Source organism: Heloderma suspectum, chromosome 2 (genome assembly GCF_057233095.1).
Source record: "Heloderma suspectum isolate Gila_16-S chromosome 2, 16-S_ref, whole genome shotgun sequence".
NCBI lineage: Eukaryota > Metazoa > Chordata > Lepidosauria > Squamata > Helodermatidae > Heloderma > Heloderma suspectum.
Genome location: NC_139459.1, coordinates 44,134,429 through 44,146,933, shown reverse-complemented (window position 1 = coordinate 44,146,933; position 12,505 = coordinate 44,134,429). Strand labels below are relative to the sequence as shown.

The window sequence follows — 12,505 nt, the reverse complement described above, 5'->3', positions numbered from 1 at the left end:
TCAATTGGGGGCCACACCCAGTGGTGAACAGAATCATAGCAGTTGGTGGGCTGAGTCCCCTCTCTCTTTTTCCCATTAGGAGGGCTGCATGGGTTGAGGCTGTGGGCCACATGAGGCCCATTGGACAAAGAAAGACAATTAACACAATGTTATTTATAACAAAGAAAGAAGAAAAACTATAAGAAGGAAGGCTTACAAATAAGTACAGTCCTCCTAGACTGAGACAGAGTAAAATTACCCACAGGTGATGAGTAGATACCTTAGAGTTGGGGTCCTCCACATGGTGTCCGTTGCAGGCTGGCAACAGCTGCGTGTCTAATTCCAGTTCACATTTGCTTGCTCTGCAGGAACGGGGGAACTGCACAAATCGAGCAGCGATTGACCGTGAAATTTAGGGAGGGAGGACCACAGACCAAAAATACACATTCCCCCCACCCACCCCCTGCCACTGGCTGAAGCGTAAAAATGTGTATTGGGGCGGGAGGATTTGCACATTAACTTTCACAGTTGATCACTGCTCAATTTGCGCAATTCTCCTGTTCCCGCAGAGTGAGCAGTGCTTGCAAACGCAAACTGGAATCAGGCATGCAGGTGTTGCCAGCCTGACACACGGCTAGTGACATCACAAGGCAGCAAGCGGAGCAGTTAGGTTTTCTTGCCAAGTGAGTCTGGAGCCCTCTGGCACAAGCCATGTAGAAGCCATCGTGTCAGGTTCACATGTCATAACAAGCCACTCTGAAAACAAGGCACCGTCAGCAATCCAATAAGCCATGGGTTCTCAGGTGGCTTGCAAGTGGTTAATAAACCACGCTGAAGCCATCATGCAGGGTTCGCACATCATGACAAGCCACTCTGAAACAAATATGGCTGAAGCCACCATGGGTTGTTGTGTCATGTGAACCATATCATTGTCTGTTGTGATTAAAAGGTTGGTTTGAGTGTCTGAGTGTATGTGGCTGACCACTTAAAAGAAGTGGAGGAGTGCTAGAAATACCAGCTACATATTCAAGTGTATTCAAGTGTTGTTATGATTTCCCTTTTTATGTTTCTAATTGAAGCTTTTAGATACCCAAGCTTAGAAGACTTTTTAATTATCTTTTTACAGTTTTCTGTTCCAAATGTATGTGGGCCAACCATGATTACTTAACAGAAAAGACACTTTGCACATTAACAGAATCTATCACTGCACATGTTCTTGGACTGAGCTCTGGTAGCAAGAACTACTAGGGGAACTGAACAATCTGTGCCTCAAATTAAGCGACAGATATTGCTGAAGGGAATGGGAGAAAAATAACAATGTACACCTTCAGCAATAACAGCATGTTGTGAATAGGAGTTTTTTTGTATAGTAGGGGTTGTTAGATAATTAGTATCGGGGGACACCAGCAATCAAAGCGTGACCATGGTTTTGCTGTATGTTTCTTCCTCCCTCCCATGAAGTTGTCAAGTTCTTTCCAAAATAGCCATGTAATCCCCTCTATTTGTACATGCCCTTTTCTCCCCTTCAAGTTGCAATTTAAGAGTCCAACAGTAATGGCTTTCTGAATTTTGAAACTTTTTAAAATCAACATGTGGATAGTTTAACTAGTAATTTATTGTGTGTTTCTATGAGTGGACTGCTAACTTTAGCAGGGATCCACATTTCTGTTCACTGCAGTAAGTGTTTCATTACCCTGTAGTGAGGACAACAAAATGAGCCACAGCCTTCCTCTCTAGACTGGCACTAGGGGAGGGGGGATTGCTCCTGTACCTATGCCAAGCGTCAAAGGACTCAGCACAATGACAAGGAAGATTCCCAGCTATGAGAAGCAGCCAAGATGTGGAGAAAATTTGATGTGGGTTGTTGTTGGGCCTAGGCCAAGCACCACTGTTGGCTCTAAGACTTTGGAATCAGATCTGATTAATAGTTAGAGCAGGTTGATTTAGAACCCAGTCCAGTCATGGGAAGCTCAGGGCCTGGGAGCTCAGCTCTGCCTAGCTTCCCATCTGATTGCAAGCCGAAGGAGGGTGATACTCCCTATCAGCCACACCTGCAAGATTCAGCCTCGAGTGAGGCCTCTAATCAACAGCCTGGGATTGTGAGAACCAAGCAGGAGGAAGATTCTGAGGGGAGGGAGTGTCTCCCAGGTTAAGGCATCAACTTAAGAAGGCAGTGCTTGCTTATGGGCCAGATTCTTGTCAGGATAGATCATCAAAAAAGGAGCTTCAGAAACCTCTCTTGTGTACTTAAGCCAGTGCAGAGAAAGAGCCTTTGCTGGGAACAACGTCTTAAATCGCCTAGAATACTTTCTTGCCTCGACTTTTCGTGCATGTGGAACTCTTGTCTGCTTTGAATCCTGTATCGTTAAAGCTCTGACTTTGACTCTGTGTGGACTCTAGCTTTGGAACTTGAACAAAGGCATGTGCCAATAGCCTCTACCTAGGTTATCTGATTTATTGGGGTCTATATATGATGTAAGCTTTGCTGCGAGCTCTGAAAGCTGGTCTGTGTAACCTTTTCTGCTGCATTAAAGAGTTTTGCTGTTATTTGTGTCCTGTGTCAGATTCCCAGAGTGTGTCAGGAAGTCGGGCCTGATATTTGTGAACCAAAAAATCATAGCAGTGCTCTGCCCTAAGGGAAATGACAGATCCCTCAAAACATATATATTAATTGCCACATGTCTGATCACCTGTAGCAACTAAGAAGTGCCTCCAGGTGACCAAGCAAGGACATTTTCCAGAACATTTGTGAAAACGTAAGAGGACTGAAGCGGTGAGTTTCAATCCTTCAGGGAATAAGAGAAGACGAAGAGTTCTTAGAACAGTGGAACTACAGCAACAAAGCAAAGTACAGAAGCCAGAAGAGCAACAGCTAGCTGAGGCAGAAGAGGAAAATGCTAAAGCGAGGAAAAATGAAGTAAAGGATACTCCTTGGAAAAGGGTGACAGTTAGGAGCTGAAGAACTAGAAGCCACTCTGCATCACAATTGGGTATTAGGGCACCTTCGTCAGGTGAAACTGAATCTGCTGTACATGCCCCTGGGAATGCAGAGTGAGGGGAGCTGTAATCCGTGTAACTGCTCTGGAAGAGAGACGACGGCTGTCGATAGTCTTCACTTTCAACGAGGTAGGGAGGAGCAGAGCAGGAATGTTGCATTGCTGAGCAAATGTTTCATCCATGAAACTGGTAGGAGCCCCAGAGTCCACCAGCGCCAAGACATCGTCCTCACCCCACTGGGAAGAATGGATGTGCACAAGAAGCAGCAGATGGGACGGTGGGGGGATGTGGGGAAGGCGCCTCCCGGTTGTAGAGTGGTCCCCTGCACTGGAGACCCCCAACAGACTTGGGCAGTGGCCTAGTCAGGCTTGGTGTCAGGGTGGACACTGAGCCCATAGAATCCCAGAGTACTTCTGATTCTGAGGAAGAGGAGTCGCTCCTGGGAGAGGAGCGTGCTCCTCTTTCCCAGGGCCAACAGCTGAAGGAGATTCCTCCCACCAGCATTCCTAGCTTAGATAGCAGTCCTGGGAGTGGCAGAGCGCGGGAAGCAGACTTGATGGACGTGCGACGCCGACGCAGAGAGCGGCACCAAATGGAGGGCGCAGAAAGGAGGCATAGTGCCCGGCTGGCGCGCAAACAACGGCTGCGCCCAGAGGATCCAAGAGAAAAGGGGAGGGACTCTCCCTAGTCCTTAAGTTCAGGGGTCTGCCACTAATTGCTTTTCAAATGGGGACCAACTGTTCCAGCGTAGGGCATAGGTACTCTGATGCTCATATCTAGTTGCTAACAGTAGAGTTGTTAAGTTGTAAAAGAGGAATAAAGCTTTGAAAAGAATCCCTTTGTCTGTGTCTGGACTTGGCTACTGGATTAGACTGAGAGAGGCCTCCAAGGAGCCCTTGACACTTGGGGCCCAGGTGGTGGAGGAGGGGGTGAGGCCGTCGATGGGAGCGACAGAATCTAGCAAAGTGCTCCTGCTTTCCACACCTGAAGCACCAATGATCTGTGTGCTGCCGCTCCAGTACTTCCAGCAATAGCATGGCTCGGGTTGCTCCCAGTTGCATCGGAGTCTCTTCTGCCCCTACAGCAGGGCTGCGGGGGGGAGGGGACAGCAGCCGCAGAGGAATGGGAGGAGGGAAATCCCGGCTAAGGGAGCTCTTCTGGGCTTGATGGTACCCCTCCAAATGATTGTCGATCTGCAGGCATGATTGGATGAGCTCCACCAGCATCAGTGGACGGGGCATTCGCACCAGCTCATCCAAGATCTCGTCATTCAAACTGTCCAAAAATTGGGCCACCAGAGTGGCATCATTCCATTGTAAATCCTGCATCAGCAAGCTCTAAGTGGTCGTATAGCTGGAAACTGAGTCCTTGCCCTGCTTGAGGCGGCGGATATCCCGAGTCGCCATCTCCGCACGAAGCGGGGTCACCAAAAAATCCCCCCACTGCAGTCATGAAGCCCTGGTAGTCCCCCAGCAGGGGGTCATTAGCGACGAGAAGCGCTGAAGCCCATTTGGCCGCCATGCCTGAAAGCAGGTTGATGACAAATCCCACATGAACCTGGTCTGTCTGGAAATCCTCTGGCCGGAGGTGCATATACAGTTCCGATTGGGTGCGGAAAATTTGAAACAGTCCCTTCTCGCCAGCAAAGTTCTCTGGCAGCTCCACCGGGCACTTTCGCCGGGGAGGGATTGGGGGCGGAGGGGGTTGAGCGGCCACTTGTAAGGCTTGTACAGCACCCGTCAATTGATTGACCTGATCACAAAGAGCCTGGTTCTCTTGCATCAACGTGTTCAATGCCTGCTCCATGGCGTCGTCCCAGAGGCAGTGAAAAAGAAATGATTAGGAGAGAAGGAAAAAAGAAGGGAGAAAAAAGAGAATGGAGATGAAGCTATCAGGATTCCCTTTTTGCCTGGCTGAGAACTCCAACAGCCAAATCAACACTCAGACCAGAGGGTGCATTTCCAAGGCTTTAACTCCATTTACGCTAATGAGGCATACAGATGCAAATGGTTAGAGACCACAGACTACAAAAGAAAACAGCCTTCAGGGAGTTCAAAAGGAAACTACAAAAGTGGGGGGAAAGGCGGCAAGCTCTCTTAACTTAAGGGGTGCGAGGGGAAGATCTCCCCCTCTCCCGTGACACATCTGGGTGCAGCTGTTGACTCTGAGCTGATCGGGCAGAGTGCCGAAGTTCCGCCTGTGCGACTTCCCGCTTGTGCCTGTGTCTGCGTCTTGCATCTAAAAGTTCAGGTTGTTCTTCCCTCACCTCCCCCTGTCCACTATCACTCACAGATTTGTGTGAAGGGGGAAGGGCTCTCCATGCAGCTGTGCCTCTGAAGCCTGGGAAAGTTCCTCCCCCACACGTTACAGCTCTTCCTCAGAATCTGAGCTACTCTGACACCCTGACAAAGGCTCATGCACCACAACAGAGAGAACAGCTCTAATAGCGCCCAATAATAGCCTTCAAAAACATGTAGGAAGAAAGCCAGACTGTAAAGCACATGGTCTTCAATGTCTATATACTAATGCCCAGAGTATGGGAAACAAACAGAACAAACTTGAACTCTTAATACTGGAGGGAAATTATGACTTGATAGGTGTAACTGAAACTTGGTGGGATGATTCTCATGACTGGAATACCACAATTGAAGGATATAACTTGTCCAAAAAGAACAGGAGGAACAGAAAGTGAGGTGGGGTTGCACTATATGTGAAAAATACATATCTTGCGTTCTTGGTTCGAAAGGAAACAAAACCTGCATGTAGCCAAACGTATACCCTGGATTTTAGGAAAGCTGATTTTAATTAACTCAGAACAATGATCAGTAAGGTCCCATGACAAGCAGCTCTAACGAGAAAAAGAGTCCAAGATGGGTGGGGGTTTTTTAAAAAAGAAATTCAAAAGGCACAATTACAAACAAATCCAAGAAGAAAAAAAGGTGGAAGTCAACAGAAGCCAATGTGGCTTCACAAAAAGCTTAGAGATGACCTGAAAACAAAAAAGGACACATATAGGAGGAAGTGGAAGGAAGGCCAAGCAACCAAGGAAGAGTACAGGCAGGTAGCACAGAATTGCAGGGACGGCGTCAGGAAGGCTAAAGCTGAGAACAAGCTGAGGTTAGCGAGGGATGCTAAAAGCAACAAAAAGGCTTTCTTCAGATACGTGCATAGTAAAAAACAGAGGAAAGAAATGATGGTAGGGATGTACGAAAGTCACTTACCTTTTCGAAGTGTGACATTCGTGGGGGGGGAGGCGCTCCATCCCTCCCCCTGAAACTCTGGCCGGGGGGGAGGCGCTCCGTCCCTCCCCCCTGAAATTCTGGCCGGCCGGCTCCTCTCTGCAGGGATTCTGCAGAGCCGCCGGGCAGCTCCGCCAGCAGCTGGACATCCGGCCACTGGCTAGCAGGGACGCAAATGGCAGCGGCTGTAGCCGCCGCCGTTTGTGTCCCTGCAGTCAGCCGTGATAGGCTACGTAAATGTTTACGTAGCCTATCACGGCTGATTTAAAAGGAAAAAAAACACGCGTATACATTTGCGTTCCTTATTTTGGACATCTTAGTCTACGTAAACATTTACGTAGACTAAGACGGTGAAAATAAGGGGAACGCAAATAGCGTAGCGTCTACACTATTTGCATTCCCCTTTTTTTCGCTGTCTTAGTCTACGTAAATGTTTACGTAGACTAAGACTTGCCAAAATAAGGAACGCAAATGGCGGCGCCCATGGACGCCGCCATTTGCGTACACGCATTTTTTTTCTTTTAAATCAGCCGTGATAGGCTACGTAAACATTTACGTAGCCTATCATGGTGTTTTTTAAAAATCTAGCCATGATAGGCTACATAAATCTTTACGTAGCCTATCACTTTTTTTGTTTTGTTTTGTTTTGTTTTGAACTGGAAATGGCGGCAGTGGCAGCCGGTCGGAAGACCAGCCACCGCCGCCGAACCACTGCCGGAGCCGCCGCCGCCAGGAAGATCCGCCCAAGGTAAGTCCCGTCCCGGGGAGGGCAGGGGGGCAGACCATTCCGCCACCGACTTCGGGGGGCTGAATGCGCTGGCATTCGGCCTCCCCGAGATTCGTGGCGAAATTCTCTGACATCCCTAAGTGATGGTTCAACTATTATGTAAGGGTGGCATAATGACAACAGGGGACAAAGAAAAGGCAGAAGTGCTCAATACCTACTTCGGCTCAGTATTCTCCCGAAAGAATACATGACCCCCCTGGCAAAGGCGAAGTACAGGCTGAAGGGGCAGGATTGCAGCTTGAGATCAATAGGCATATGGTCAAGGAACACCTAATTACTTCAAATGTGTTCAAATCTCCAGGGCCAGATGAACTGCACCCTAGAGTAATAAAGGAACTGGCAGAAGAACTCTCAGAACCACTGTCTATTCTCTTTGAGAAATCCTGGAGGACAGGTGAACAGCCAGATGACTGGAGGAGGGCTAATGTTGTCCTATCTTCATAACAGGCAAAAAGGAGGAACCTGGGAACTACAGAGCAGTCAGTCAGACATCAATCCCTGGGAAAATTCTGGAGCAGATGATAAAGCAATCCATCTGTAAGCACCTTGAAAACAATGCAGTGATTACTTGAAGATGTCAGGGTTGGATCAGAGCCCAGAGAGCCCCAAAGCAGTTCTGATTCTGAGGAAGAGATAGAAACTGCGGGAGAGGAAACTTCATGCTGTTCAGAGGAGCAGCCACGGGGAGAGCCCCTCCCGGTACACATTCCTGAGAGTGATAGTGACCCTGGCAGGGAGAGGGAGGCGCAACAGCAGTTTCTGGACGCTAGGCACCGGTGCAGCGTCAAGCGAGATGGCGGGCGCTGAGAGGAAGCGCTCAGCCCGCTTGGCGCGACAGCGCCCCAATGCCCCACGGGAAAAGGGTGGACTCTCCTCCTAGCCCATAAGTACAGAGGTTTCCCGCCTTCCCCTCAAATGGAGATCAACTGATTCCTAAGGTAAGAACCCCCGAGTAGGCAGCTCTCTTAAGTCTCACTCTAGGATCAAGCAATTAGCATCTGTAAGCATCATTAGGTTGAGTGGGAACAAAGCCTTGGAAAAGAGCCCTATTGTCTGCATGTTGATTCTGGCTATCTGAGGATTTCAGAAGGCAGCAGGGGTGACCTCCCGACAGAAGCCCACATGGATTTGTCAAGAACAGATCCTGCCAGACAAATCTGATCTCATTTTTTGATCAGGTAACCTCCCTTGTGGACTGTGGGAACGCTACGGCCATTATATACCTTGACTTCAGCAAAGCTTTCGACGACGTGCCCCATGATATCCTGATGAGCAAACTAGCTCAAACTGGGCTAGATGAAACAACCATCAGGTGGATCCACAGTTGGCTACAGAATCAGACTCAAAGACTGCTTATCAATGGGATCTTCTCCAACCGGGGAGAGGTAATGAGCGGGGTACCACAGGGCTCGGTCCTGGGCCCAGTGCTCTTCAACATTTTTATTAATGACTTGGAGGAGGAGGTGCAGGGAATCCTTATTGAATTTGCAGATGACACAAAATTGGGCGGGATAGCTAATACCCTGGAAGTCAGAAACAAAATTCAAAGTGATCTTCATAGGCTGGAGCACTGGGCAGAAAACAACAGAATGAAATTTAACAAGGATAAATGCCAAGTTCTGCACCTAGGAAAAAGAAACCAAATGCACAGTTACAAGATGGGCGATACTTGGCTCAACAATACTACAAGCTAGAAGGATCTCGGAGTTTAGATCACAAAAAAGCTGAATATCGGCCAATAATGTGATGTGGCTGCAAAAAAGATAAATACTATTTTGGGCTGCATTCATAGAAGTATAGCTTCCATATCCCGAGAAGTACTAGTTCCCCTCTACTCAGCACTGGTTAGGCCACATCTGGAGTAATGTGTCCAGCTCTGGGCACCACACTTTAAGAAGGATGCAGATGAACTGGAGAGGGTAAAGAGGAGGGCAACAAAGATGATCAGGGGACTGGAAACAAAGCCCTATGAGGAGAGACTGAAAGAACTGGGCATGTTTAGCCTTGAGAAGAGATATGATAGCACTCTTCAAATACTTGAAAGGTTGTCAGAGAGGAAGGCCAGGATCTCTTCTCGATCATCCCAGAGTGCAGGACATGGAATAATGGGCTCAAGTTACAGGAAGCCAGATTCCGGCTGAACATCAGGAAAAACTTCCTGACTGTTACAGCAATATCACAATGCAGCCAATTACCTGGGGAGGTGGTGGGCTCTCCCACACTGGAGGCATTCAAGATGAGGCTGGACAGCCATCTGTCGGGGATGCTTTGACTTGGATTCCTGCATTGAGCAGGGGGTTGGACTCGATGGTCTTATAGGCCCCTTCCAACCCTACTATTCTGTGATTCTATAATTTTTATAGGCCACAAATGCCTAAGAATGCATAGACACACAGGCTATTAAAAATTTTTGTAGACTTCAGTAGGACTTCTTTGCAAGAATGCATTAAAAAGACCTGGAAAATAGAAATGTCTTCCAATGCTTTCAAAGTTACAAGAATAGCTATTGTGACAGTGACTGAAGAATAAAGTCCCAACACTGGTTCATAGTTCTTGTGGGCCTCATAAATACCTTAGCACAATCCCCCGAGAATTGGACTTACCTGCACTTATAGCTCCAAGATGGAATTCCATGAGAAAATTTCAAATATAGCCATAGCCTATTGTTCCAGCCTAAAATATCAACAGCATTTTTTGTAGATACAGAAAGCTTATTTGATTAATGTCAATAGAATGACAGTTAAAATTTTACCTAGAAAATACAAAGGTATTTCTTCTATGAATTCTGTAGTACTTATTCATCTCAAGACACAAACATATGCAATATATGTACAAGTACCTAAAATAGTTAGAATTAACTCATGTGCCTTAATTCTGCATCACAGTAACAGATGGAACTTGCTGTCCGTTCAGTAAACTATAAATACTTGCTTTTGGTGTTTACAGACAAATATACTGAGGCTTACTCCGGTTTAGAGCTTTGGAGGAACACATCATCAGAACACACCCCTGCTTGAATCCAGAGGTTTTCATATCAGGAGACTTCCATTTTAACTATGTACTGGAGAGGAGTAAAAAATCCACCAGATGGCACTATACTATAATTAACAAAACAGCAACAACAACCCTACACGTCTGGAAACGTAAGTGTATTTTAAAGCTAACACAAAGTGTATATAATAATATGCACAAAAGAAAGTATATCCTCAAGGAGAAAAGTTTGTCCTCACTATTTTAGATATCTGTAACGAAACAAAATATTAGATTGCTATCACACCTTTCCAGTTATTATCTGTAGTTCAAATAGTATGACATATTTTAACTGATGTTTTACATATCCCAACCCCCGAAGCTTACTAGGCAGCTGCAGAGTATTCCTGTTTGTCATTTCCTCTCCCTCACACACATCACTTTTTCTTTTTAGTAGGGAAAGCACAGTGCAAAATGAAGTGCCTACAGCCACTCACCATCTTCATTTCCTAAGAATGTCTCTGGACCATGAGACCCAGAGGCATTTTGAGGAAATTAGAATGGTAGCCAGCTGCAGGCCAAGCACTGCCCCAAAATATTTTTTACATCTGATCAGAGCAGGGGCCTGATGGGAGCCAAGGGAGGTGTCTATAAATACTATGGTGCCTACAGGTGCCGCATTAGGGAAGGCAAAGTTAAACATTGATCAAGATGAGAAAGCACAGAGAGGGTTCAAGATTTTCCCACAAGCCCATTCCCCACTTTCTAACTTCTCCCCTACTGACCACAAACTTACCTCACAACTCATACTCCCCAAATGGTAGAGGGTCTGACTCTATCCCTTTTTCCACTTACAAAAATAACAACCTCAATGAACACTGAGGACGTTGTCTCAGGCAGAATTAGCAGATTCAGACCTGCTTTTCGAGAATAGTGTCCGTCCGTCCCCCGCTCACCAAGGCAATTGCATCTTCTAAGCCTAGAACCTAGGCCCTCCAATTCCACTTTTCTTCTGCCTTTCCAAACACAATTCCTGTAGAATTTGGGCAGATGGGAAGCACTGGCAGAGGGAAAGCATTGGCAGAATTTGGGCAGAGGGAAAGCACTGCAGGCCAAGAACATTGGTTCTTGGCCTGCAACTTTGGAGCCTCTTTAAGGAAGGGCAGAAGCTAGAGAAAAATAATATGAACACACTGCTCATCCCAAGGGTTATCACCAACTGCTGTATTTTCTCCACAGGAATAACTGGCAGCCATTCATTCCTATGTGATGATTGTGTGTTCAGGACCACCACCCCAATAACCACAGTGACTGGAGTAAGAAGCAAGTTTCCCCTGCAAGTGCATCCTACAATGCAGCCCATTTATTCTGTCCTATACTTAATGCGAGACAGTGCCACCTATGTCAACCCACATCTAAAAATTCCTTCTCCATCCTCAGTTCAATTTGAAGTGCATTTGCATCTCTTTTTTCAAGAGATGCAATTTTTCTTCAGTAGTAAAATATTTCACTTCTGTACTGTCTACATTGCCATTTCAGTGACGAGCACTCTAACCTACTGCTGTTCTTCTCTGCTTTGTCCCAAGGCGGAAAAAACTATTGGCCATCTCATGCAGTCTTTCAAAAAGCCATTCTATCCAACTGTTTCTTACTTGAAGGGCAGACCTGTCTAGGGTTGGCGGAGAATTTCTCCCCGAAACTTCGGGGGGCCGACCGCCAACGTGTTCGGCCCCCCGAAGAAGTTTCGGGGAGAAATTCTCCGCACCCCCCCACCCCCCGCACCCCGCCGGGACGGGACTTACCTTTCCCGAATGTCCCTCCCGGCAGCGGGTCCCGGCGGCGGTTCGTCGGGTCTTTGTCAGGGGCGGGGGCGGCAGCCGATCTTTCGACCGGCTGCCGCCGCCGCCATTCCAATAAAACTAAAAAAAAAAAAACGCCCCCGTGACAGGCTACGTGACGATTAACGTAGCCTATCACGGCTAGATCTGCAAAGTCAGCCGTGATAGGCTACGTAAATCGTCACGTAGCCTATCACGGGTGACTTTAAAATAAAAAAAAAGCGCATACGCAAATGGCGGCCCCCATAGGGAGCCGCCATTCGCGTTCCTTATTTGGTCGCTGTAGTCTACGTAAATCTTTACGTAGACTACGGCGAAAATAAGGGCAACGCAAATAGCGTTGCCCTTATTTTCACCGTAGTCTACGTAATCTTTACGTAGACTACAGCGACCAAATAAGCAACGTGAATGGCGGCTCCCTATGGGGGCCGCCATTAGCCATACGCGCTTTTTTTTTTTTTTTAAGTCACCCGTGATAGGATACGTGACGATTTACGTAGCCTATCACGGCTGACTTTGCAGATCTAGCCGTGATAGGCTACGTTAATCGTCACGTAGCCTATCACGGGGGCGGTTTTTTTTTTTTTAACTTTTTAGTTCGCGGCCGGGCGAGGCCCCTCCCCCCCGGCCTGAATTTCGGCCGGGCGAGGCGGGAAGTCCCCCCTGGCCTGAATTTCAGCCGGGCGAGGCGGGAA

At 47.4% G+C, this 12,505-nt stretch overlaps 1 protein-coding gene across 1 annotated transcript in view; it reads right to left on the bottom strand.

Annotated features, from left to right (window-relative positions):
- Positions 1-12,505, bottom strand: part of MAST4 (microtubule associated serine/threonine kinase family member 4) — a 373,102-nt gene that overhangs the window by 324,438 nt on the left and 36,159 nt on the right. The window lies entirely within an intron of this gene.